This window comes from Lolium perenne, chromosome 7, assembly GCF_019359855.2.
Source record: "Lolium perenne isolate Kyuss_39 chromosome 7, Kyuss_2.0, whole genome shotgun sequence".
In the NCBI taxonomy this organism is placed as follows: Eukaryota; Viridiplantae; Streptophyta; class Magnoliopsida; order Poales; family Poaceae; genus Lolium; species Lolium perenne.
Window position 1 is genome coordinate 174,782,596 of NC_067250.2, and position 5,898 is coordinate 174,788,493.

Sequence of the window (5,898 nt, forward strand, 5' to 3'; positions counted from 1 at the left end):
CATAACATGCTTCAAACTGATGGGTTGAATTTTACTTGTTGATGCAAAGTCTTCAGTGACAAAAGAATGAGATGCTCCAGAATCAAACAACACTCTGGCAGGGATGTGGTTGACAGAAAACATACCCAGTACAACATCTAGTGCTTCCTGGGCTTCTTCGGCGTTCATGTGGTAGAGACGGCCGTTGCGGTTATTGGGGTTGTTGGGGGCGAACTTCTTGCCGGTGGAGACACGGCGTTGCTGCTGAGCAGGTGCAACGGTGTTGCCTGCGAGCTTGGCGAGCCTCTTGGGACACTCGTTGGAGTAGTGCCCCACTACACCACACTCATAACAAGTGATGGTGGCCCTTGTCCTTGGTCGCAACGGGGATGGCGTTGCTTCCGGTTCTGGGAGCGGTGTTGGTGTTGCTGTTGTTGTTGTTGGGGGCTCTGGGCGGAGCGCGGTTGTAGTTGTTGTTGTTGTTGTAGTTGTTGTTGTTGTAGCCTCCTGGCTTGGAGTTTCCTCCACTCCGGTTCTGATAACCGGGGCGCGAGTTCTGCATCGGGGGCTTGTTATTGTTTCTCGGAGTGAAACCTCCGCTTGAGCTGGGGCTCTGCCCGGGCATTCGGTCTGTTCGGTTTGCTCGGTCCGGTCTATTCGGTCTTCACAAATTTCGGTCATCCAGAAATACTACCCAAAATACCTTCGGTCTTTTCGGTCTTTCTGTATTCGGTCTTCGGTCTTTTCGGTCCGGTCTTCGGTCACGACCATATAGACCAAATAGAGAAAATGCGGCACATGTATCTAAGAAATGGAAGCACAACATGGTGATTATTTCAGGTATTTCACTTTATACTTTGCAGCACAGGAAAAAACATGGCAGCAAGGCGTCCATTCCTGGAGCTATTGCTTCATTTGCTTCTGCATTCGCAAGGGCAAGCTCACGTACATTCAGCTCATCCTCATGAACATATTGTCTCAGCTCATCTTCAGATTCGGCTGTCATCTACAAACATACAATGACAAGTACATCTCAGTAAAAAAATACACAACTAACCAGCAAAATTAAACAGAAAAATTAGTCTAAAAAGACATGTCACAATTTTCAGCAATCTGCAACTATGTTTTAGACCAGTCTAACAATAACGCTAGCAGATGCAGAGCAGTCTAACTACAGCAGTCTAACACTAGCACAATATTTTACAGCAGTCTAACACAACACTAGCTAATGAAGAAACAGGACATAAATACGTTCAGAACATGATAATGGAGCTCACAAATACCAAGATCTACACTATACTTTACAGTAGTATAGCACTACCAGATGCAGAGCAGTCTCACAGAGAAGACTAGAACAATATTAGAGGCAGTGGAAGTTTCTTTCTTTACCGTGACTCTGGCAAGTCGCCGGTTGCGAGTAGCCTGGTTCAATCCTTCGACCGGTTGGTATTCTGCAAGCGTTGAGGCTGCCGGCGTTGCAGATCGGGCGGTGGCGTGGCATATCTGGCCGGAATTGGAACGTGGTCACGTGCTGGTGAGGCGCCAACGCGGGGCTGGAGATGGGGCGGGGACGGAGATGCTGGGGTGGCCGGAGGGTGGCGGCGAGGTGGCGCGGCGGCGGCGCTTGCAGGAGACAGCGTTCTGGTCAATTGGGGAAGGAAGCGAGAGGCAGACGAAAGACACGAGACGAGAGGGTCTCTACTCGTCCATGTCTAGATGGGCTGGTGGCCTGCCATGGAGATGTGGGCTAGCTGGGCTGAAATTCTCGGTCGGATCGGTCATTTCGGTCGCTCTCTCTCCATAACCGAACAGTACGAGATTATTTCGGTCACCTGATAGTCAAGACCGATGTGATGACCGATGACCGAAATACTGTGTTTTTCGGTTTCGGTCTCGGTTATTTCGGCTTCGGTCTTCGGTTTCGGTTTTTTGTGCCCGGCCAGAGCTGGGGCGATACTTTTGGGCATTGCTAGACCCACTCTGGTGCATCATACGACGCTTGCGGTTCTCATTGGCTTGGTTCAGCTTGCCCTCCATCTGGATGGCGGAGTCAACAAGGGCTTCAAGGTCGGCGATGGGGATGTTGACGAGGACACTCTGCATCTCATCATGCAGTCCGTTCAGGAATCTCTCCTGCCTCTTCTCGGTGGTGTCGGTCTCGTCGGGGGCGTACCTTGACAGTGTAAGGAACCTGTCGCGGTATTCTACCACCGTCAAGCAACCTTGCTTCAGTTCACGGAACTCATCCCTCATCTTTTTGATAAGACCCGGGGGTACATGGTAATTGCTGAACTTGAGCTTGAAATCCTCCCAAGTCATGAACTGACCTCCGTTCATGGCACGGGTGCTTGTCCACCAAGCGCGGGCTGGTCCGGCGAGATAGTGGGTTGCAAATAAAACCTTCTCATTTGCTTCCACTCCGGCTACTTCCAAGTTGTTCTCCATAGTCTGGAGCCAGTCGTCAGCGTCGAGGGGTTCTTCAGTCTTGCTAAATACCGGAGGATTGGTGTTCTGAAATTCCTTGAGCTTGGATCCGGGATGGTCATGATTTCCAGGGCCTTGATTGGCAATGTTCTGCAAGGCTACGATGTTGGCTTGGCGTTCAGCTCTTTCTGTCTCCCTGTCAGCAAGCAGGGTTTGCTGCAGTTGCATCATCGCATCGTTGTTGGTGCGATTGGGAGGGGCCATCTAAAGATAGAGAAGATCATGAGATAAGAGGGAAATTTCTATGGTTTATTTTGAGTAAGTTTGAAAACATTTGAAACTTGTAATCTTTTCATGACAAACATAACATTCATTCATTCATCACATAGTACAAACTAACACACACATACTACCATGGTTTTAAGAACCATTCTCATGCTACGATACAAAGGACGGGATACAACTCACACCTACATAAGTGAAACTAGTGCAACTACTCCTCATCCTCGACGTCGATCGGGACGTAGTCGTCAGGTCCTGCCTCCAGGAACTCGTAGTCCTCCTCCTCGGTGAACTCGTCTTCCTCAAAGTCATCGTCGTCGCTCAGGAAGGCTCCTCCTCCCTGAATGTCGATACCTCCGTCGTCATCCTCCATCTCTCTAATCCGATCCTCCTGGGCCTTGACAGTGGCCTCAAGAGACGCGATCTTGGCGCGAAGGCGCGCAATCGTCGAGTCCTTCTTGGCACGCTGCTGGCGAAGGTTCTTGCGGTTGTTGTTGAGTAGCTTGATCGCCTCACCCTGCTTGATGATGTGAGCATGGGTCTGGTTCGCGTAAGCGCGAGTGGCGTCGAGGTCCTTCTGAGTCTGGTAGAGCATGAAGTCCAGGTGCTCAGCATGGTGCCTCAACTGCGGGTGCGGCTGCAGCTCCATGGGCACTCCCATGGCATCACGCCTCACGAGATGCGTGAAGCGCGAAGCGAGGATGCGCACCACGTTCTGTCCACAGAGGCGCGCAAGTGCCTCCTGAAGGCCACGTGTGAGTCCGTCGAGCCAGTTGCTCTCGCGGAAGGAGAAGAGGATCCTCTCCGAGGTGGGAGGCTCCATCTTGCCCCTCAAGTCGGCGGTGATGATCCACTGCAACTCTCCTCCAGGAGTGTCGTCCACCTGAATCCCGTGGAACTCAGGGTGCGGGCGCTCGAGGAAGTCCGAAAGGGCGTTGAGGTCGTGCTCGAAGATCAAGCTCCCTCCGTTCCCAAGCTGGTAAAACTTGGTGTTGATGGGTTCATTCGGCTCCATCTGAAAGAGAATTGGATGAGTAAGTTAGAGAGTGCAAAGTGTGGCAAAGTTTTGAGTAGATTCAAATAAGATAGAACATGATTCATCAAATTTTGGAAAAGTCTCAAAGGCAAGAGTGTAAGTAAATTTTCACAAATATTTTCTTCATTTGATTTCAAAGTTAAGTTTTTCAGACCGCCCATTCTAACTAAGGTCTTCTAAGGTCAAACAATGGCTCTGATACCAACTTGTCAACACCCGGATTTTTAAGTCCGAATGCCTATTATGTCATACATCGCAATCCCAGGAATATTGTTGTTGCGAGGCATAATAGTTAAGTATCACAGTCATCATTCATTACAAACCATAATGTCTTACAAATTGGAATCACATGATCCATATTACACGAATAGTTGATCTATTGATCAACGAACAAACACAAGTTCATAGCGGAAGCGTAAGATATAAGGACTCTCTAGTCCACAGGCCAACGCTTGACGTCGGAAGACTCCTAGTTGTCGTAGGCGTCCTGCTGGTCATCTCCTTGTTCATCTTCATACTCTGGCCATTTGAATAGCCAGGGACAAAGCCGTGAGTACTTCAAGTACTCGCAAACTAATTCTAGTGTAAGTGCTAGACATTTCTAGTAAGGTTTGCTACATAAAGCCAATTTTAGTTCACAAGTATTTGAGAAAAACTTATTCATGTGCTAACTAACTCAAGTGGGAATATTAGTGTCATTCCCACCATTCAAGTGGTGATTTCAATTCAATTCACCACTTCACAATTCATTTCACCATCATTTTCAAGAATTTGACATCGGAAACTGTATGGCCTTTCCAACCGTCCGTAACCGTGGACGCGGCTATTCGAATAGATTGACACTCTGCAGAGGTTGCACACTTGTGCCACAACATTTGATTTCATCCGTCGGGATTACCCCGAATCATCGTAACACAGTACGCGGATCATCAACCATAACCTTTCACTTACAAATCCTAGTATGAGCACCTCTCCCCATGAGCTTGGCCTCCCAGTGAAGACCAACTGTCAACCTGGGAACTGCACAGGGCTTGGCCGTACAATTCACATCATTTCTCAACAACGGAGGCAGCCTCAAGCGTAACCCCTATGATGTGTGTTCAGAGGGAACCCATACTAAGATGCATAAACTTCCAGTTAAGCCCTACCCATAATCAGGTATTGTGGGGGTACTCAATATTGGAAAGGTATCGCATTCAAACCAATATCATGTTTATCAAAAATCACCATCTTCTCTTGTTCATATTCACCTTCAAAAATCATTCAATGGAATGCTTCACCATCCCAAGGTTTCAAATTTCAATTCAATTCACATTGTTCCCATCTAGAGTAGTCAAGTTTTAATTCATTAGCACTAGCTCTAAATCATGAGGGGTGCTACCTTGCTTTGCTTGATTGAGACTACTTCACTACTCTAGTATACTTCTTTTACTTGACCAAAGTTAACTATAACCGTAACTCTTAGAAAAACAACAAGTAAAACTTGTAAGGTAAAAACTTGGGATAGGCTTATGGTAAGAAAAGGTAAGACTCATGGTGCCTTGCCCCAAAGGGCTTTGCACTTTGCAAGAATATTAGCTTGCCTTGGTAGTTCTCAAAGTTCTCCTCCTCCTCTTCTTGGTAGCAACCTTCTTCTTCCGGGTATTCTCCGGTGCTAGCGTCTAAATTTGAATACGAGTATAATTACTCAACTAATCCAATGGCTATTCCATACATCACATATATTCACACAAACTATTCTAAGCACACAATTAATACAATTTGGGTGCATTGGTGGTGTTGCTTGGGGAGAAATAATTTCCTCTTATTTAATATGTAAATGATAGTTTCCATAGGGTTCTTGAGAAATAATTTCCTCTCATTGAAATCTTCTTAAGATTTAATTTCTCAAATAATCATACATGAATTTATATTGACCTAAGTCAACATTCATTATCATCACTTGAGAAAATAATTTAAATGAGGTAGACCACCTCATATCATTTAATAATTCTACAAATGATTTAAATCTCCAAGTATTTCATATAAGAGTGTTTTACCAGGGGTTCAAACATCTCATGAATTCATTTGGGACAAGATTTAAATGAAGTAGAATACTTCATATGGTTTGCATAATAGTTTTGGACAATATCACTTAAATAAACTAGCCATATTGTCCATTAATTAAACTAGGGCAT

The 5,898-nt window shown here is 46.3% G+C and overlaps 1 long non-coding RNA gene across 1 annotated transcript; it reads right to left on the reverse strand.

The window, feature by feature from the left end:
- Nucleotides 1-760: 760 nt before the first annotated feature.
- LOC127298082 (uncharacterized) lies at nt 761-1,903 on the reverse strand. Its single transcript, XR_007849594.1, has 2 exons — nt 1,369-1,903; nt 761-985 (listed from the first exon to the last, which is right to left on the reverse strand). It is a non-coding gene; the product is annotated as an uncharacterized lncRNA (long non-coding RNA).
- Nucleotides 1,904-5,898: the final 3,995 nt, after the last annotated feature.